This window comes from Ascaphus truei, chromosome 1, assembly GCF_040206685.1.
Source record: "Ascaphus truei isolate aAscTru1 chromosome 1, aAscTru1.hap1, whole genome shotgun sequence".
Classification (NCBI taxonomy): domain Eukaryota; kingdom Metazoa; phylum Chordata; class Amphibia; order Anura; family Ascaphidae; genus Ascaphus; species Ascaphus truei.
In genome coordinates, this window is record NC_134483.1 from 414,907,425 (window position 1) to 414,929,984 (window position 22,560).

Below are 22,560 nucleotides of genomic sequence, written 5' to 3' on the forward strand. Positions count from 1 at the left end.
ACGGCTGATTCAATAGTATCTTTTTTTCCCGTTATTACAAATATTTATTGACTTCATACAAGTTGTTAAGTATTTACAGAAATATCTATAGACATGCCTAGAAGTAGAGCACGACTGTACATAGTTGTGTAAAAGGCACCTTCAAATCAAATAGTACATTGTATCATGGGAAGAAGGCAGTTGTCAAGGAGCTCACTATAGGTTTGGGTAATTTCTTTATATAACTTGTTCCTCATCATGCGGCTTCTTCGTCCTCAATCTTGGGGGCCAAGTAGTATTTCAAATGACCCATATCTGCAATTTTATATTCCACGACCAGCGGAATATCTGCAGACATACTCAGCGTCGGGGAGAGGGGAGTCGCTTTGGTGAAGAAATTCAGGTACCTCAGTGCGAACGTAGGGCTGCGCTTATAGTGCCAGCTACAGCTACGGCTACGGATGATGTCACCTATCTCCGTAGCACTTGTGAAAGTTGTCATTTGAGTTTTGGAGACCGTATCTTGCTATAGGGGAGTGACATCAGGCAAGGGGGAAGGCAGAGGGGTGGAGACAAGAGCAAGGGAGAAGGCTGAAACGGAGAGGAGTTGTAATTTCTGTTTGTATGCTGAATTTACTTTAAAATACGGGAGAATTTACTATTTTAAAGTTTTTAATATATTGTGTTTCATGTGACAGACACAATCACACACAGGGCCGCCAACAGAAATTATGGGGCCCAGGACAAATGAAAGGAGCAGCCCCCCCCCTCCCCGAAAAATCCATAGCACACCTACCAAAACTTTTAGCGTGCAACTTTTACTTAACCCCCCAATACATATAAAAATACAATCCTAACCCCCCAATACATATAAAAATACACCCCACCCCCAATGCATATAAAAATACACCCCAACCCCCCAATACATATACAAATATACCCCCAACCCCCCAATACATATACAAATATACCCCAACCCCCCCAATACATCTAATCTAAACAATACCCCAACCCCCCCCAATACATATATAAAATACACCCCCAATACATATAAAAATCAGGCTTACCTTGGGGATGTTCTCAGTTCAGGCCGGTGGCTGCAGGGGGGGGAACGGTGTGCCCGTGGCTTCAGGGGGTGGGTGGTGTGCCGGGGGCTGCAGGGGGGTTGTGCTGCGGGGGGCTGTGACTGCGTGGGCTGCCGGTGCTGCGGGGGGCCCGGTGGCTGTGGGGGCCGGTGGTGCTTCGGGGGCCAGTGGCGGTGGCTGCAGTGCTGTGGGGGCAGGGGCCTGACAGCTGGCGGTGCTGCGGGGGGGAGGCAGTTGCTGGTGGCTGGTGGTGGCGGGGTCCCAGCAGCTGGTGGTGCTGCGGGGGGGTGGCTGGCAGTGGCGGGGGCCCAGCGGCTGGCAGTGCTGCGGGGGGCGCGGTGGCTGGTGTTGGGAGGGGTAGTGGAGGGGAATGGTGGTGGGGACCTGGCAGTGCTGCGTGGGGGGGGGGGGCCTGTGGCTGGTGGTGGCACGGCAGCTGGCGGGACTGCGGGGGGCCCGGCGGCAGGTCACAGCAGTTCCCGCTGGCCCTGCCTCGCTGCAGGCACCAGTCTATCCCACGCTGGCTGATCATGTGCGCGCCGAGCCTCCCTCTCACGCCGGTGTGCCGGAATCTTAGCCCAGCTGACTTCCGGCGCTGCCGTCAGAAAGACCCGGCACGGGTGCAGCGTTTTTTGTTTTTTTTAATGAACTGGCCCGACCTCGATCACACAAATACACACAATCTCACAATCACACACACACAAAATCACACACACAATCACACACACAATCACACTCACACAATTACACTCACACAATCCCCCCACCCCACACACACACAATCCCCCCCAAACAAACACAATCACACACACAAACACAATCACACACAATCACACACACACAATCACACACACAATCACACACACAATCACACTCACACAATCCCCCCCACACACACAATCACACATGCACAATCACAATCACACACGCATAATCACAATCACACACGCACAATCACAATCACACAAGCACAATCACACACACAATCACACTCACACAATCACACTCACACATAATCACACACACACAATCACACACGCACAATCAAACATACAATTGCACAATCACACACATAATCACTCACACAATCACACTCACACGATCCCACACTCGCAATCACACTCACACAATCCCACACACACAATCACAAACAATCACACACACACACAATCTGATTGGTTTACAGCCTGTCACATGGTGAGACCATTGCAGTAAAAATTCTACTGACTACAGCAGAGATTCAGGTCGCTCTGTCGCCGTCGCGCCTATTATTAGTGCACGCTACAGATTCAATGCATTTGTTTTGACGCGACGTCGCGTCGCCGGCACTATAAGCGCAGCCCTACATTGGAGGTCTGCGACAGCTTGATATTCCCAGTCCCCAGCTCCCCGCTGGCAGAAAACCTGACCCCATCCTTCGCACAGGAGATGGCCACCGCGTCGCCGACCTGGCTGAGGTCCCGGCAGACGCACACAAACTCGCCGGCGGGCATGTGGGTGAAGAAGCTGTATTCCTGCTCTGGAACCCCCAGCTGCTCCACGTCCAGTTCCAGCAGCTTCATCTCGTAGTCGGACACTTTGTCTTGGTTGGCGATTCGAACGCCAGAGTCACGGTGTCCGCGCTGGCCTCCGCCCGCAGGGTGATGATGATGTCGTTGCTCGCCGCGCACTTCAAGATCGTGGACACGCTGGGCATCTTGACGCCGATGGGCTGGTTGTGGTAGTTTTGACTACACAATTGCAATCATTTCAATGAGTATGAAAATGAGTTCGAACTATTAACTGCACTGTGGATAAATAGTTTCTGGCAACAGTGTGCAGAGAAATGCTTTCCTTTTTAGGCTGCAGTCACATCAGTCAAAATGTTTATATGCAACATTCCAGATAAACCATTGCACTTTTTGATATGCCCACTTAGAGTTCAGAACCCCATCTAAGGGGTAAAAAAACTACTCTAGTTCACTTTTTTCTCTTTCATAGATTTTTTTTCCACAGCCTTGGGCATCAGAACCAATTTTATGTCTTCAGGTAGCTTTCCACACAGGCTAAGGACACAGGCTCTCATAATGTACGGGGAAAAGACCCATCCAATGCGACGTGCGACGTTCGAAATGCATTGGATGGGTCTTTTGCCACATTAAAGTGCCCTTTTAATCATTTTTTTGTCTTGGGTTCTTCCTGCTCCGTTTGTGCTGGTGCGCTTTTTGGTCTCCCTTTTCCCTGTATTGCATTGAGTAGCTGCACAGTCTGCCTGCCTGTCCTACCAGGATGTGAGTATTTGCATATTTTTCCGGGGAACCTGCCAATGAGACTGATGGTGAGAGGGTTGCACCACACACCACCTGTCTTCAGGAGGATAGTACCCATTATATGACACAATAGGTACTATATCAATTGTTAGTACCCTGGTACAGTGGTCTGGCTTATTATCATTTTGAGATATACCTGCATTTGAGCGCTTCAGCTATTTTCCATATCTCATAATGTACGAGCTACATTCACCAAAAATGTTTGTTTTCTTAGATGAGATCCCTGAAATTCTGGTTAAAGATGAAACAGAAGTCTAAAAATGGACCATTGAACTTGTGCATCTTGTACTGGATTACAAGTATTAATCACTTATACAAATCCCAGTGAAAGGACAGAAACTAAAAGTAATTTTGTGCACACTTCAATGTCCACATTCAGAATGTTGACATTTACAGTTCAAACACTATGATGGTTAATCATTAAATTGTGATACAGCCGATTGGGGCACTGTGACGCAGTAACTCCCTTGCTTCACTCATTGTTCCCTTACAATCCATTCAAAATGCTGCTCTTCAAATCATTTGCTGCTCTTCTAAACTTGCACCTGCTTCTGACCTCCTGAAGTATCTCTGATGGCTTCCTATTAATCTGTACATAAACTACAACATTATCATTTCCTTCAATGCTCCACACTCCTCTGCACCTCAATATATCTCAACTCTAATGAGAGATCAGACCACTGGTCACCTCTGACTCTCGACCCAAGGACGCTTCATCTTTGCACCTTTTTACCTCTGCAGCAATTTTACACATTTTCCCTAATCTCTCCCTATCCATAGAACTGTCTCCCACTCAGTATTTCTCAGGCACATTCACTTGCCGCTTACAAAACCCCATTGAAAAGAAACGTCTTCTTAAATTATCCACACCAATACTACTGACTCCAGATGCACTTGACCTCTCTGACTGTACTTTTAATCCAGTTCCTTTTAATCCTACTGTATCTGTAAACCACCAATATACAATTAGATTGTAAACTCTTCAAGGCAAGGCCTCCTTTTGTCTTATGTGTCATTTACTTGCTGCTTTTATCACCATTGTTTGTATTTTTTTTCCTGGTGTTGTCATTTTGTACATCGCTGCATACACTTAACCCTTTCCGGTCGAATGTCGGAGTATATCCAACACTAGTATTTGCCACTTGCGGTCCAATGTCGGACCGGGTAGAGGGAGGAGGGAGGAAAGCTGAAAGCTGTGGTGTGAGTGAGGCGCCCGCAGCACATCCCCTGCATTCTCCTTGCACCGCACGGATGCGCCCATGCGTCCCCCCCCACGCCGATCCGTCCCCCCCCACGCCGATCCGTCCCCCCCCACGCCGATCCGCCCCCCCCCCCACGCCGATCCGTCCCCCCCTGTGCCGATCCGTTCCCCCACTGCGCCTATCTGCCCCCCCCTGCGCCGCTCCACCCACCCCCCAGCCCTGCGCCGATCTGACCCCCCCCCAGCCCTGCGCCGATCTGATCCCGCCCCCAGCCCTGCGCCGATCTGATCCCGCCCCCAGCCCTGCGCCGATATGACCCCGCCCCCAGCCCTGCGCCGATCTCACCCCCCCCAGCCCTGCGCTGATCTGACCCCCCCCAGCGCCGATCTGACCCCGCCCCCAGCCCTGCACCGATCTCACCCCCCCCCCCAGCCCTGCGCCGATCTGACCACCCCTCCAGCTCAGCGTCGATCCAACCACCCCTCCAGCTCAGCGTCGATCCAATCACCCCTCCAACTCTGCGCCGATCCCCGCAGGCAGCCCCACGATGACTCCCAGCAGCTGACACCGGAGGAAGGGGGCTGTGAGTGTGGTGTGTGTGTGCAGTGAGTGTGTGTGCAGTGAGTGTGTGCGCAGTGAGTGTGTGTGCAGTGAGTGTGTGTGCAGTGAGTGTGTGCGTAGTGTGTGCAGTGAGTGTGTGTAGTGTGTGCAGTGAGTGTAGTGCGCGCAGTGAGTGTAGTGTGCACAGTGTGCGCAGTGAGTGTGTAGTGAGTGTGCAGTATGTGTAGTGTGTGCAGTGAGTAGTGTGTACAGCGAGTGTAGTGTGCGTAGCAAGTGTAGTGCATGCAGTGAGTGCACAGTGAGTGTAGTGTGCACAATGAGTGTAGTGTGCGCAGCGAATGTAGTGCGCATAGTGTACGCAGTGTGCGCAGTGTACGCAGTGTGCGCAGTGAGTGTCGTGTGCGCAGTGAGTGTCATGTGGGCAGCGCGTGTCATGTGGGCAGCGCGTGTCGTGTGGGCAGCGCGTGTCGTGTGGGCAGCGCGTGTCGTGTGGGCGGCGCGTGTCGTGTGCGCAGTGAGTGTAGTGTGCACAGTGTGCTGTGAGTGTGTGCTGAGAGTGTGTGCAAAAAAAACCAAAAAAAGCTGTATGTGTTTTTTTTCCCTGAAAATTAAATTAGACCTACTGGCGCACTTAATGAAAATTAATTGGACTGCAAAGGGTTAATACAATTATACAGATATATATCCTGTACATGCATTGAGGTCAGTGGTCATTTTTCCCACTATAATGCTGTCATTGGCAGTTTCACGATTAATCTCCTATGTCAGGAGTTGCAAACTCAAGGGCCTCCAATGGGACAAGTATTAGGGATATCCCTGCTTCAGCACAGGTGGCTAAATCAGTGGCTTAATAAATTACCGCACCACCTGTGCTGAAGCAGGGATATCCTTAAAACCTGACATTGTGGCCCAAGAGGACTGGAGTTGGCCTCGCCCTGCTCTATGTGATGGAACATACAGCAGTGACTATAAAACTATGTGAAGTTCTTCGAAGTAAGTCGTTCGCTGCAATGTACAACTTCTGCTAATATAATGTAATAAAGAATGAAAGCAGGCAGTGTAAATATTATTTTTATTATATGAACAAATAAAGAAAGGAACACCTTTATTATTTGAAGCTGTGAAAATCATATGTGTAAGCCTGTACCCTACAACAAGCATAGAAATCCTTAGTCACAAAAAAGTGCCTCTGAGTAACATCTCTGATTCCAACTCATTTTCTTCTCTGTAAGAAATAACCGTGAATACTACCGTTTAATATGCTTCGAATCACAAATGAGAATTCTAGCCCTTTAGAAGTATTGTGTGTTTTATCTATTGCAGAAACGTAGAACTGACTTTTGTAGATTTATTTTGTGACTGTCTTCATTTGCTAGTGAATATTATAAGATTAGTTCTTCATAAAACAGAGCAGGAGGGGAAAAGCATAAAAGATAACAGAGATGCTCTGCTTCTTGCTACTGATACACAAATATAACTGGAACAATGTAACCTCACAAAAAATGGTATGGAGTTAGAAACACATTTAGCAAAGAATTATTTTTCTATTTTCCAATACATTTTTTTTTTTTTTTGCATTGATATTTCAAGCAGCACATGGGTTAAGAATATGTAAGATATTTATTGAAGAATGCATTAATAATATCTGCAGCTGTTTAGAATAGCACTTCATATATCAGTCCCTGTGACCTCATCTCTCTATTTCACTCCCAGCTGAAATGTATTGACCTCTCTAAAAACATGACTTGTTCATGTTTTCTAAAGCATTAAAATATAATGATGTCAACATATAAATATATATATATATATATATATATATATATATATATATAATCAAAAAATAAATAGATGATACCGTTCTGTGGCTAACGAAATGCTTTTATTTGTGCGAGCTTTCGAGATACACTGATTTCGAAAGCTCGCACAAATAAAAGCATTTCGTTAGCCACAGAACGGTATCATCTATTTATTTTTTGATTATTGAAGCTCGGCTAACACGGTACTGATACCTCTACATGTGTGTATGTATGTATATATATATATATATATATATATATATATATATATATATATATATATATAAATAATATATATATACTGTATATAAAAAAATAAATGTCAACCAAAGTCTACATAACTAGTTATTTATTCATTCACAGGTGTAAAAAGTGCATACAATTTATGTATACTAATATTTACAGAACTCATAAATATTTACTATTCCTCCAGTTTGCTCCAAATGTAAAAAAAATCGTCACATTGTCATAAAAGAACAAATTATGTGCAACTGGGGAGCAGAAAGAAAGCACTGTGATAGAGCATTACCATTTAACAATACATATGCAAAGTGATAAACTATCGCACTCACAGTATCAAACCCTCAAGGGTTTACTGCAGGGATTCTGAACTCGAGTCCTTAAGATCCCCCAACAGGTCAGGTTTTGAGGATATCCCTGCGTCAACACAGGTTGCTCAATCAGTCCTTGCTTCAGCACAGGTGACTCAATCAGTCTGAGCCACTGATTGAGCCAACTGTGCTGAAGCAGGCTCTTCAACTGAGCCACCTGTGCTGAAAAAGGCTCTTTGACTAAGCCACTGATTGAGCCATATGTGCTGAAGCAGGGATATCCTTAAAACCTGGCCCGTTGGGAGGGCCTTGAGGACTGGAGTTGAGAACCCCTGGTTTACAGTGTTCCTCATAAGGATGCCAACCAATGTAATCATATGGAAAAAACACCTCCCCACCCCATCTAATTACTCTTCTCTCCAATGGCATAGGACCTGCCGTGAAGTGCAGCTCAGTCTGCCAATAGTCCGAATCGTTTTGTGAGTCCAACTAACTTCCACAGTGAGTTCGGTGACTTCAGTAAGTTCCTCCTCTTAAATGCCTGACTTCATGCATATAATGACATCCCTTGATATTCTTTTCCAATCAGTAATACATATGACAAAATACATTGTATCCAAAGTATAATTATTACAAGGCTCATTTCTTAATATGTACAGAACCTACTAAAACAGTATACCCCTTAGTATTTACAATACATCCGACTTCTGGTCATGCACTTCTGATATAGATATATATATATATATATATATATATTTAAAACCAGAGACATAACATAAAACACAGACAAAGCTCAGTGCACATCCAGAAAAACTTATATACGGTACAGTGCCTAAATATACATGTATAAATAACTAACATGTTAGTTTAACATTTTGGCCAAATTGTTGTAAGCCCTTGAGCCAAACTTCACGGCAGACCACGTTTCAAGGGTCCCTACACTAATATAAATTCTTAATAACCTGTGCATTGCCAGGAAGAATGATTTATAATAAATCTGTCAATATAAGTTGCAAAAGTTCTAAGTCTGATTGAAGCTTTTATTAACCTGTACATTACCAGGAAAAGCACTCTGTAATAGATTTGTCACAATCAGACTGCATGCAGGCAAGTTCCCCTGATAGTTGGAGATGCCATGGAGTGAGCTTTTAACCATTTAAATGTGGGAGGGAGTGAGCTTCAATTGGATAGGAGGTTGCCACCCTCCAAAACAGCCAAGACTAGCTGCACAAGAATTATAAAACATACAGAACACCTACAAGCTCAAATTGAACCCCCCAAATACCCACAACATATATATAAGCATATAAGTTTCACAGAGGAGTGCTACTGAGCATGGCAATATGTATTTAAAACCAGAGACATAACATAAAACACAGACAAAGCCCAGTGCACATCCAGAAAAACTTATATACGGTACAGTGCCTAAATATACATGTATAAATAACTAATAAATAAAATGGTCTTTTAGTTTAACATTTTGGCCAAATTGTTGTAAGCCCTTGAGCCAACTGCACGGCAGACCACGTTTCAAGGGTCCCTACACTAATATAAATTCTTAATAACCTGTGCATTGCCAGGATGAATGATTTATAATAAATCTGTCAATATAAGTTGCAAAAGTTCTAAGTCTGATTGAAGCTTTTATTAACCTGTACGTTACCAGGAAAAGCACTCTGTAATAGATTTGTCACAATCACACTGCATGCAGGCAAGTTCCCCTGATAGTTGGAGATGCCATGGAGTGAGCTTTTAACCATTTAAATGTGGGAGGGAGTGAGCTTCAATTGGATAGGAGGTTGCCACCCTCCAAAACAGCCAAGACTAGCTGCACAAGAATTATAAAACATACAGAACACCTACAAGCTCAAATTGAACCCCCAAAATACCCACAACATATATATAAGCATATAAGTTTCACAGAGGAGTGCTACTGAGCATGGCAATATGTATTTAAAACCAGAGACATACTGCACCGACACACTTTATTCGAGCAAATACCCAGTATGTACCTGGCAGATACCTGGAATGCGCCGCTCCTCACCTCTGACAAGCCCCGTTGCGTTTGCCTTCCCAGCCTGGGTTCATGCCTGGCTGACGGGCGGCTGATCTGTTAAATGATAATGATTAGGATTTAATAGGCTGCAATGCTTCGCGTGTCTACCAGATGGCATAAATTCATGAATTGTAATGCAGTATATATATATATACTGTGCAGTATTGCAGCCAGCGGGAATAAAATGCTTCAATCCCTGCCTGGAAAATACCTCAATGCACTCGGGCAGAAAACAGTCACAAACCTCAATACACCCGGGTATACCCGAATTCGTGGGACTAGCCGAGCTCGAATAAAGTGTGTCGCCAGTGTAACATAAAACATAGACAAAGCTCAGTGCACATCCAGAAAAACTTATATACGGTACAGTGCCTAAATATACATGTATAAATAACTAATAAATAAAATGGTCTTTTAGTTTAACATTTTGGCCAAATTGTTGTAAGCCCTTGAGCCAAACTTCACGGCAGACCACGTTTCAAGGGTCCCTACACTAATATAAATTCTTAATAACCTGTGCATTGCCAGGAAGAATGATTTATAATAAATCTGTCAATATAAGTTGCAAAAGTTCTAAGTCTGAACAATACATATGCAAAGTGATAAACTATTGCACTCACACTATCAAACCCTCAAGGGTTTACTGCAGGGATTCTGAACTCGAGTCCTTAAGATCCCCCAACAGGTCAGGTTTTGAGGATATCCCTGCGTCAACACAGGTTGCTCAATCAGTCCTTGCTTCAGCACAGGTGACTCAATCAGTCTGAGCCACTGATTGAGCCAACTGTGCTGAAGCAGGCTCTTCAACTGAGCCACCTGTGCTGAAAAAGGCTCTTTGACTAAGCCAATGATTGAGCCATATGTGCTGAAGCAGGGATATCCTTAAAACCTGGCCCGTTGGGAGGGCCTTGAGGACTGGAGTTGAGAACCCCTGGTTTACAGTGTTCCTCATAAGGATGCCAACCAATGTAATCATATGGAAAAAACACCTCCCCACCCCATCTAATTACTCTTCTCTCCAATGGCATAGGACCTGCCGTGAAGTGCAGCTCAGTCTGCCAATAGTCCGAATCGTTTTGTGAGTCCAACTAACTTCCACAGTGAGTTCGGTGACTTCAGTAAGTTCCTCCTCTTAAATGCCTGACTTCATGCATATAATGACATCCCTTGATATTCTTTTCCAATCAGTAATACATATGACAAAATACATTGTATCCAAAGTATAATTATTACAAGGCTCATTTCTTAATATGTACAGAACCTACTAAAACAGTATACCCCTTAGTATTTACAATACATCCGACTTCTGGTCATGCACTTCTGATATAGTTATATAGTCTGATATATATATATATATATATATATATATATATATATATATATATATATAAAGTAGATTTTACCAGATTGGAGTCCGGAAAAAACAAGACAGCACACAGTCCAGTAGGTCCAATAAAGCTGTATTCAGTGTAACATGACACCACCTCCAACGTTTCGGTCAACCAAGCGTGACCTTCCTCAGGGTCGTGCAATAAGTGAATGCTACTGATCCCCCTTATGTACCCATACTAATTAAGAAATAAAGTGAACTCACCCGTGTGAAGACAAAATTGCCCGCGAAAACGCGCCGCTGTGACCCGCAGGCATGTGTTGGAACGCATCGCCATCTTGGATATGCTAATCCGACTATTCGCAAGCAACTACGGTGGCTGTTGTGGCACATACAGCACAAAGAGCAAACCTGGACACGCTTCGCGCATGCGCAATAAAAGTCGCACTCCTCTCACTATCTCCGTCCTAGAACAGCATATCACTGACAAGTTTACAAGTTAAAGATATAACACATAAAGGAGAAAAAATTCAAGACACATATACAGAAAACAATTCTTCATATACAAGTTTTCTGTATATGTGTCTTGAATTTTTTCTCCTTTATGTGTTATATTTTTATGTGTCCTTGTTATGTTATCCTCACGAGGTCACTCCCGGGTGATGGTGTGTGCATCGAGCTTGTTGATATTGTCCCACTTCGAGAATTCTGATACACTATGGTGCATTTGTAATATGTCTAACATGTTTTTGCAACTTGTCAGTGATATGCTGTTCTTGGACGGAGATAGTGAGAGGAGTGCGACTTTTATCGTTGCTCCAGTGGGACCTATTCTGATCCATTAGATTGTGTCAGGTTAGACCAACATGTCATATGCCCAGTGGTCCCTCTATTTAGGAATAGATTGGTTTGACCATACATGGTATCATTTTGTCGATTTAAGACTGTATTGGTCAATGTAATTATAGTATTTATTATAGTGGAACAGTTAAAACAATTACACAATATTTCGATGCACACATTTTTATATATGATAGTTTCTCTTTTTCTTTATTTTTCCTTAGGGCTATGTAGTAATGTGTTGGAACATGCCTTCTTGGGTATGATGTAGGTTTAGGACATGCTAGCAGTACATTGCACAACAGAGTTTCATATTTGCATTTGCAGCTTTGGATCATAGTCTGGTTAGATGCTGCACCAGTTGTCACCAGTCCTCCTCACTTTGCTACTGTCACGCTGACCATAAGATGTTTAGGTCACATTACTGCACATGTGCACTTTTGCCTAATATAGGGATACAGTCAGGCACACAGGGAGACACAGGCACTATGCGTTTTTATAGATGATGGGGCTCTGTGGGGTTCGCGCATGCGCGAACCGTCATTACACAGATACATGGACACAGTGATCTCTAGATTGCAGCCCACTATAGCCATCGCGGGACACGGTGCAGTTCGCGCATGCGCGAAGCGTGTCCAGGTTTGCTCTTTGTGCTGTATGTGCCACAACAGCCACCGTAGTTGCTTGCGAATAGTCGGATTAGCATATCCAAGATGGCGATGCGTTCCAACACATGCCTGCGGGTCACAGCGGCGCGTTTTCGCGGGCAATTTTGTCTTCACACGGGTGAGTTCACTTTATTTCTTAATTAGTATGGGTACATAAGGGGGATCAGTAGCATTCACTTATTGCACGACCCTGAGGAAGGTCACGCTTGGTTGACCGAAACGTTGGAGGTGGTGCCATGTTACACTGAATACAGCTTTATTGGACCTACTGGACTGTGTGCTGTCTCGTTTTTTCCGGACTCCAATCTGGTAAAATCTACTTTTTACATGTGCATATGGGACAAGCATCAGCATTTCTTCATTTGTTTACAGTGTGCCAACTGAGTGTGATTTTTTCATATATATATATATATATATATATATAGCAACTGTAAATATTACTGTATGTTCATTTGCATGTCTTAGACAGGTCTGCAACCCTGTCTTTCCCCATTGTCACCCAGCATACAGCGCTTCCACTGCAGCAAGGGATTCTGGGAAATGACATGCAAATGAGCACACAGTACCACCTTTTGTCTCAAGCTCGTATTACACAAGCAAATCCTCAAGCCAATGCATGCTGTTTTAAACACAGCTTTTAGACAGAGGCTGGGATGAGATGCAAAGCCATTAAACCCACTCACAGACATGTTTCAACCTTGATGGGTATCATCAGTGTGAGGTTGGTCTTAATGGCAAAGCAGGTTTGAGACTAGACTAGGTAATCACCACTACTATTAAGGTTATGGTGGGTAAAAAAGTGACAAAAACCCTCCACAGTAAAGCATAAAGCAACTGTAAATATTACTGTATGTTCATTTGCATGTCTTAGACAGGTATATATATATATTTGATACTTTATTCATTCATAATATTATAAATCTATATTATTAAACTTGTCATGAAAGTTCGGGTCAAAACTGCTCTCTATATAAGGAATTCACAGTTGATGGTTTTGGTGACATTTTTTATGAATACCACGTGTCCAAAATGGGCCAGGATATAAATGTTTTTCACATCTCTACCTATTATTTTGTGATTTCACAGAAACTCCTCTTAATACTTTTCAATTTATCCACCTCTAGGAAAATCTATCTTTTTTTTTTTTTTTTTTAATCAAGCAGAAATTTTTATCCTGAAATTGACTTACACTACAAACCTGTTTTCTAAAAAAAAATCTAATTTGCACCAACAGCAATATAGGAACTAGAGATGTAGAAGTATTTCTACAAAAATTGATCTCAGTGAATCCAAATAAGTACTCGTGGAACTAGCAAGAGATAGTTTTCTCTTTCTTGATATGCGTTGCTATTGGGAAAATGTACTCCGTCCTCTGTCTGCATTAATAGATTTTGCAAGTCAACATGAGGGGGATGACTATATCCTGCTCCCCAGGGATAGGCTTAGCCAGTCAATGCACCGAAGTCTTGTTTTTTACATTTGTAATTTAAGACAGGTATCATTTACACTATAAAAAGAAATTCAATAAATGGAAATGGATAAACTGCTGTGTTTTCATAAACACAATTTCCCTCCCTCCAATTTATATGCATTACTCTTTTGTCTGGCGTTACTCTGACTATCGTCTATACTGCATTTGTTGCATGGAAGTCCTCTTCCAGAGTGCAACGAAAAATGCCATTTCTCATAAGGCTTTTGACGTTAACCCTGTGGTACTGCAATTTTTCTTTACTAGATGATGTACAATCTCCCTATGTTTTTTTTAAGAGAAGAAACAAGCAAACGTGGGCAAAATTTAGTAATCATGGTCTTACTAATGATCTGTCAAGTGATTTCACTATCCTACTCTTGTTGCTTATCATCTTTTTACTTATACAGCCCAACATACTTCTAGTTCTCACCACTCACGGACAGCCATGGGAGGATGCAACTAGGGTATTAAGAGACAAAGGGCTGCATGATGATTTCTTCCACATTCCTTTGACATTTCCTTCCAGCACAAACCTATAAGAAGAGAGGAGGGAAGCAAGGTATAATGAGGTGCAAAACCTGCCCCCTTATCAGAACTGACCTCAACAGATCCTCCCATGTCTGGAACCCAGCCAACCCTTACACACATTCTGCCTTCTACATAATAACTTTGAGTTAAGCATCATTGTTGGAGTAGTAAAGTCAAGATCCTATATTAGCTTCTGGCCCCATCCTATTGGGCCCTCTCAGAGCCTTTATACAGTACAGCAATAGTAAAATATATCACTAGTCTATAACTATAACCATTGCCTGACTTACACATAATCTAACTAAGCTACAATTTAGGGCCTCATAATATGAGGGGCCTCAAGAATAGATTAAAACAAATGCATTTCAAATGTTAAAATCAGATGTAAATAAAGAAGATATAGGAAGAAGATTCTATAAATATGGTGGACATTTTCATTCAAATATGACCCCAAACATCATGTACATTGAAAGTGACAAACTTCGTAGCTTATCATTTTGTTAGTTTGGGATGTTGAAGAGCAAAAATGGTCATGAATAATAAATTACAAGTGAGGGTCTAGGCACTAGGCACTAGTGTGGACCCTCGTTACAGGTGTACAATGAATCCAAACTTGGATAGTGATAGAGAGAGAGAAAAGTTGCGCCAAAAAAGAGTTATCCTACTGTTCAGTATATGGCTCCTGTCCTTGGCACAATGCAGTTCCGCAGCCTGAGTCTCTCAGAGGTGATTCACCAACCTCTGTATGGATACTGGTAGAAAAAAGGGGGGTCCTCCGGCGCGTTGCTCTGCTTGTGGCTCCACGGCGTTTAAAGCATATAAGTGAGGGAGAGAAGAGAGGGGACCACAATAAGGGACCAACACAGTGATTATACACAGCTCTTCGTTTGATTAGGGAGGGGGGGAGGGAGTGGGGGTATTAGGAGATCAATGGAGATTAAAAGGTAATGCTGAGTGAAAGGAGACACACTTACATCAAAATATCTAATATCTTGGATTCTTCTACTCTTCTCCTTATATAGCTGTGTTTTGTTGAGGGTGAGGAAAAACCTCCTGGTATCCTCCTTAGCAAGAAAAATATAAAGGGAAAAAATAGTGCAATAAAATTTATTAACAATAGAGAAAAAGAGATTGAACACTTACAAGCGGCCGATAATTTCAGGCATAGAGAGGAGATGCTGCCAGACTCCACAACAGATCCCTTCCTGGGTTGGGGTGGTTTGTCCTGGCTGTTTCCCTGTTGGCAGATGGTTGCTGTGTTGATTTTCACTTCGGGTGGCTAGGGTTGAGAGTTTCCAAAAGCCCGTGCACAGGCTATGTCCTCCTCAAAACGGCCTGTCCCTCAGCATACACAGATACAGCTCCCTGCTCCGGTGCGCGTGCGCATGCGCAGACGGCGGGATCGCCGAGCCAAAGAATACAGGGGAATCAAGTCCTCACTACGGTGGCCTGTAATGGCCAAGAAACGTCAAACGCGTTTCGCCAATGCTTCCTCAGTGACGTGTATAGGCAAAAGGTAGCAGCAGTCTTATATACACTGTAGAATCGTCAATTTAACTCCAAGGGTGCTGGTTTTACTCTTGACATAGGTGTAGGTCCTTAAACTCAATTGCTCATACTTTTCTGACTTGGTATCATAATACAAATTATACAAAGTGGTTAATTAGTTAAATACAACATGATTAAGAACAAATGGCATGCCTAAAAAACTTTAATGGTGGCAAGCCTCTTCTGTGAATACTATTTAATTAAAACAAGGAAGATAAGAGGGTAATTAGGAAGGGGAGAGAGTTTACTTATTGGCTAGATTTCTTTAATTGTGATTAAAATATAAGTTATTGTTGCTTTAAAACAGTTTGATAAAACCTAGATTTGGCATTTAAAAGGAGGTTGGTTAAAATATGGGTATTACCAATGAATCCAATATACTAGGATTTATGGGAAAAATTCTTAGAGATGCCATTTATTTAACAAGGACACAAATTTTCAGTGTTTTTACATAACATATATCCTCTATCCTAGGTTAAGGATACTTATAAATTATGTTGTTGAGGTGTATTTTTGCTTGGTTTTTTTAAAATTCTTTATTAAAGTAAGTAGGTCACTTGATGTTATGGTAGGAAAGCTGTAACCTCCATGTCTATATTTAACCCCTTGGGTGCCAATGTTTGGAGGGTGAAAATCCAAAAGGATTCTCTTTTATTTATTTTCTTTATGTAATCTCCTCCCCTCCAATCGGGTTTTACTAGTTCAATTCCGAAGAATTTCAAACAAGAAGGATTCTGATTGTGTTTGATTTTATAATGATTTGAGACGCTATGAGTCTCTAAACCATTACATATATTTCTTATGTGTTCTCCCACTCTTGTTTTCAATTTTCGAATTGTCCTACCTACATACTGCAGGTTGCAACTACACTGTAGTACATAAATCACACCTTTGCTATCGCAAGTAATGTGTGATTTAATAACATAGTCTAGATTAGATATAGTGCAATTGAAGGAGGTTGTTCTAATCTCTGGTGTTCTATTGTTTCCACATGCCTTGCAGTTTACACATCTTTTAAAACCCTTTGTTAATTGGTCTAGCCAGCAGCTCTTAGTTTTTGGGGGTAAAAAACTCGGTACGAGTTTTTGTTTGATATTTGGAGCTTTAGAATAAATAACCGCTGGTTTATTTCCGATTATTTCTTTTAAAAGGTCGTCTTGTTTTAAAATGTGCCAATGCTTGTTTAAAACACCTTCTATTTGCTTAAAATTTGTGCTATATGGTGTAATAAAGGGAATAAAAACTTCGTCTCTATTTTTTGGCTTTGTTTCTTTATAGACTAACATGTCCTGTCTGTCTACCTCCCCTACTTTTTTGAGTGCTTTGTCGATTGTATTTATGTTATATTTTTTCTCCAGAAATTATTTTTCATTGGTATTATTTGTTGTTCAAAGTCACTATGTTGCGTACAATTTCGCTTTAAACGTCTAAACTCGCCGTAGGGGATATTTTCTAGCCAGTTCCTCTTATGACAGCTATTGGCTATTGTTAAAGCAACAATAACTTATATTTTAATCACAATTAAAGAAATCTAGCCAATAAGTAAACTCTCTCCCCTTCCTAATTACCCTCTTATCTTCCTTGTTTTAATTAAATAGTATTCACAGAAGAGGCTTGCCACCATTAAAGTTTTTTAGGCATGCCATTTGTTCTTAATCATGTTGTATTTAACTAATTAACCACTTTGTATAATTTGTATTATGATACCAAGTCAGCAAAGTATGAGCAATTGAGTTTAAGGACCTACACCTATGTCAAGAGTAAAACCAGCACCCTTGGAGTTAAATTGACGATTCTACAGTGTATATAAGACTGCTGCTACCTTTTGCCTATACACGTCACTGAGGAAGCATTGGCGAAACGCGTTTGACGTTTCTTGGCCATTACAAGCCACCGTAGTGAGGACTTGATTCCCCTGTATTCTTTGGCTCGGCGATCCCGCCGTCTGCGCATGCGCACGCGCACCGGAGCAGGGAGCTGTATCTGTGTATGCTGAGGGACAGGCCGTTTTGAGGAGGACATAGCCTGTGCACGGGCTTTTGGAAACTCTCAACCCTAGCCACCCGAAGTGAAAATCAACACAGCAACCATCTGCCAACAGGGAAACAGCCAGGACAAACCACCCCAACCCAGGAAGGGATCTGTTGTGGAGTCTGGCAGCATCTCCTCTCTATGCCTGAAATTATCGGCCGCTTGTAAGTGTTCAATCTCTTTTTCTCTATTGTTAATAAATTTTATTGCACTATTTTTTCCCTTTATATTTTTCTTGCTAAGGAGGATACCAGGAGGTTTTTCCTCACCCTCAACAAAACACAGCTATATAAGGAGAAGAGTAGAAGAATCCAAGATATTAGATATTTTGATGTAAGTGTGTCTCCTTTCACTCAGCATTACCTTTTAATCTCCATTGATCTCCTAATACCCCCACTCCCTCCCCCCCCTCCCTAATCAAACGAAGAGCTGTGTATAATCACTGTGTTGGTCCCTTATTGTGGTCCCCTCTCTTCTCTCCCTCACTTATATGCTTTAAACGCCGTGGAGCCACAAGCAGAGCAACGCGCCGGAGGACCCCCCTTTTTTCTACCAAACTTGGATAGTGTATTCCCCGCCCGTGTGGAAATCTGATGTCCCACTTTAAAGAAAAAAAGCATTGTCTGATACAAAAAAAACTTGTAAATGTGATAACGTGATTGGTGAAAAAAACTGGCGCTAATTAAGTGCTAGTGATCACTTAAATTACAGTGAATATATATAACTCATAAATAGTGATATCAAAGAAAATCGTGACTCAAATAGTGCAAAGGTGAAAGTATAATATAAGTTGCAACCCCCTGCTCAGACCCTCTGGAAGGGACTGTCTTGACTGGTCCCAGAAGATCAAACGATATTTTCTCAACCCAGGGGGAGCATGTGGGAGAAAACACAACAAAAAAACACACTAAGTGCAGACTGGAATGTACAGGTGTGAGATGATTGTGATGCTTGGCCTCTAAGTGCTGCCTACTCACAGGATGTAGGTAGGATATGTATAGTGGCGTGATCAGTAGAATCTGGTGGGTCCCTCTGAGTAAACACAGGAGGTGGCTGGAACTGGGGTATCATTAGCAGGTGTACATGGAAAGATAAAAACAGACCTCCATGGTGCAGATCAATGGTATACAAAAAACTTTATGAAAGGATATAAAATGTGCACTCACAATATTTAAAAGCAAAATAAGCGTTTTTCACTATATAAGTGATGGGAGGGTAGGGATGGTTGCCTCAGCTCACCGCACCGCCGATATCCTGGATAGTTCTCCTCCGCAGGCTCCCTGCTACACCCAGGCAGTGTGGGGATCTCCAGCTGCGGTCTCTCCGGTGCGTCGCGTCACTTCCGGTCTGCACGATCAGCTCCGTCGCGTCACTTCCGGTTCGGCGGTTGATTGGCAGTTCGCGGGCACCAATCCTCTCACCTCCTGGGCGGGTCCACTCTACGCGTTTCGCCAATGGAATGGCTGGCTTCGTCAGGAGTACTCCTGCAGTAAGTGCAGGAGTACTCCTGACGAAGCCAGCCATTCCATTGGCGAAACGCGTAGAGTGGACCCGCCCAGGAGGTGAGAGGATTGGTGCCCGCGAACTGCCAATCAACCGCCGAACCGGAAGTGACGCGACGGAGCTGATCGTGCAGACCGGAAGTGACGCGACGCACCGGAGAGACCGCAGCTGGAGATCCCCACACTGCCTGGGTGTAGCAGGGAGCCTGCGGAGGAGAACTATCCAGGATATCGGCGGTGCGGTGAGCTGAGGCAACCATCCCTACCCTCCCATCACTTATATAGTGAAAAACGCTTATTTTGCTTTTAAATATTGTGAGTGCACATTTTATATCCTTTCATAAAGTTTTTTGTATACCATTGATCTGCACCATGGAGGTCTGTTTTTATCTTTCCATGTACACCTGCTAATGATACCCCAGTTCCAGCCACCTCCTGTGTTTACTCAGAGGGACCCACCAGATTCTACTGATCACGCCACTATACATATCCTACCTACATCCTGTGAGTAGGCAGCACTTAGAGGCCAAGCATCACAATCATCTCACACCTGTACATTCCAGTCTGCACTTAGTGTGTTTTTTTGTTCTGATACAAAAAAAACTTCTATATATAGAGGTGTTAGAATATAGTTATCTCACTTACATTTAGTAAGATATAAACACGCATGTAGTGTGACAATCCACACAGCGGGAACGCAGCACCCGGTATCCAGCTCCAACCTGAGAACTTAGACCTGTGATTCACCAGCGTCTGACGTCACTTCTGGTGGGCGTGCTCTTTTTCCCCTGGGTGATGATACCTCTGTCTCCTCAGAGCAGCAGCAATGTACAATGCAATCCGGATGCACAGAGGGCTCTACACGTTTCGGAGTCTCAGCCTTCCTCAGGGGTCACGCCTGTTTATATCTTACTAAATGTGAGTGAGATAAGTATTCTAACATAAGTATATACAGAATAGTTTTTTCGTACAAAACGATATCTTGCTTATTTTTGTCTTGAGTGGGACGTCAGATTTCCACATGAACGGTGAATACACTATGCAAGTTTGGATTCATTCTACACCTGTAACGAGGGCCCACAAAGGAGTTCATGTGAGTGCTAAGACCTTTACCAAGACTTTTTTCATTTGTGCACCATCACTCCTTGTAATTTATTGCTCATTACCATTTGTGTGCTTCAACATCCCAAACCAACAACGTTAGGCTGAACACTCCGTCTTTTCTTGGTTGGAGCTGCAACATTCATTCACGATTCACCTGCACTTATTGTCATTTTCTTGTCACTATTCACCACCACTTGGCACCGGAGTGCTTTTCTTCTATGTATTTATCTGTAGCTTATCATTTGAAGGATGCGTCCTCTTAAAACAAGAAGGAGCCGGCACTCCAGAGGTCTTTATACAAAAAAAGAATTTTAATCCACACCGATCAACATTTCGATCAAACACACTGACCTTTGTCAAGATCTTGACATCAAGAAAGAAAATGTTGTAATATTAAAATGAATGTGATGGGCAAACAGTTCATTTTAGCTTTACTCTTTGTATATAACAATGTTATAATGCTTTCATTCATTTCAGTTTCATGTTTATATTTGTAATGCTCCCTTCAGTCAGATTAATACATTTATTTCTAATTTTGGGGGAAACTTGCATAATTTAGGGCCTCAGAAGGTCCCAAGTCCAGCCCTGACTATAACTTTTCATTGAAGTGTGAGAACTGATAGTTTGAATGTTGCAGGTGATTATCTATCAAAATATAGTGCTAAATATCCAACAACTGTAACTCTTAAAGAAATAAAAGCATATGTACTGAAACAATGCATCAAATTAGATATCATGCCTTCCGCCAATATTTGTAATCATTGTAGGAGTGCACCATCTTCCTGGATATCTTTGTCTTATAATAATATATATGTTTTAATGCTATGTAGCAGAGCCCACTGTTCACCGCACTGTACATAGAATTGTTCAGTCACAAGTCTCTGTCCTGTACCGTTTACAATCTAGTTTTGGTGCCTAATACAGAAGGAGTGCTAAAGAATGGACATGGGATTCAAATCAAGTTAATGCCTAAGGTTTATGAAGCAGCAACAATTAGCAACCCCAACACATTACTTTAAACATCTATCTTTCATTTAATGGAACTTAAAAGCATTACATTTCTGTATTATTAACACCACATTGCATATTTTTTTTTGTAATTAACAATTTCATAATTGTAGTTCCAAAAAAGAGTTTTACTTAGGAAGTATTCGTGGATTTGCTTTGGTGTTCAGATCAGGGAATTAGTGTACATTCACACTCTCTGAGGTGCCTTAACATTGCTTAGGACATATTGTCGGCACATCAAAGGTTGTGTTCCCTCCTCAGGGACACTTTTTACTTCACTTCATACAGTGTGTCGATATGATGCAGCCTCTGTTCTGTTGACAGAAACTGCATCTATGCTGCTATTGCTCTAGAGCTGTGTATCACTCTGGGTTGTCAGTGTCTGCACGGATCTGTTACTTAGATCCTAGCTCACATATATTTATGGTACTCCATGCTATTATGTTTTAGCTATCTAGGCTAATCTGTATCTATGTATAACATAGCCTTCCGGCAGTTACTTCTTTTCCCTGGGCCTTTCCTCTGTCAGTCCTGTTAGTGCAGGCAGTGGAAAGGTTCATTCCTTTAAGCCTGTGTGTGTGTCTTACAGCCTTGAATGATGTATCAGTATTCAAGGGCGGGCCTAGCAACTTCTGAGGGTGTCAATCTGAGGGGTGGATATTGGTTGGAACGCCCCCTGTAGTGTGTGGGCCAATCTGTATATGGCTCTGGCATGCTATGAGTTAGAGACACTCCCCAAAGATACTAAATTGTGAAATCCTCCCAAATTAAGTAGTTTAGTTCTGGAAAGAGTGTTAGAAAGAGACGTTCAGTCAAGACAGAGAGAGAGAACAGTCTCTCCCTCCCACCCATGAGGGGTTGGGAGGGAAGGGAATTATGCTACCTGAGTCAGGGCTCTGATTTAGAGAAAAGGAGAGGAAGAAGCCTATGATTATGATGGATATGTAAGAACTCTAATCTATGTTCTTTGAGCTGACTGCCAAATAAACAT

At 42.6% G+C, this 22,560-nt stretch overlaps 1 pseudogene; it reads right to left on the reverse strand.

The window, feature by feature from the left end:
* Positions 1-235: 235 nt before the first annotated feature.
* LOC142501642 (proliferating cell nuclear antigen pseudogene) lies at positions 236-4,127 on the reverse strand (annotated as a pseudogene).
* Between the last annotated feature and the right edge of the window lie 18,433 nt (positions 4,128-22,560).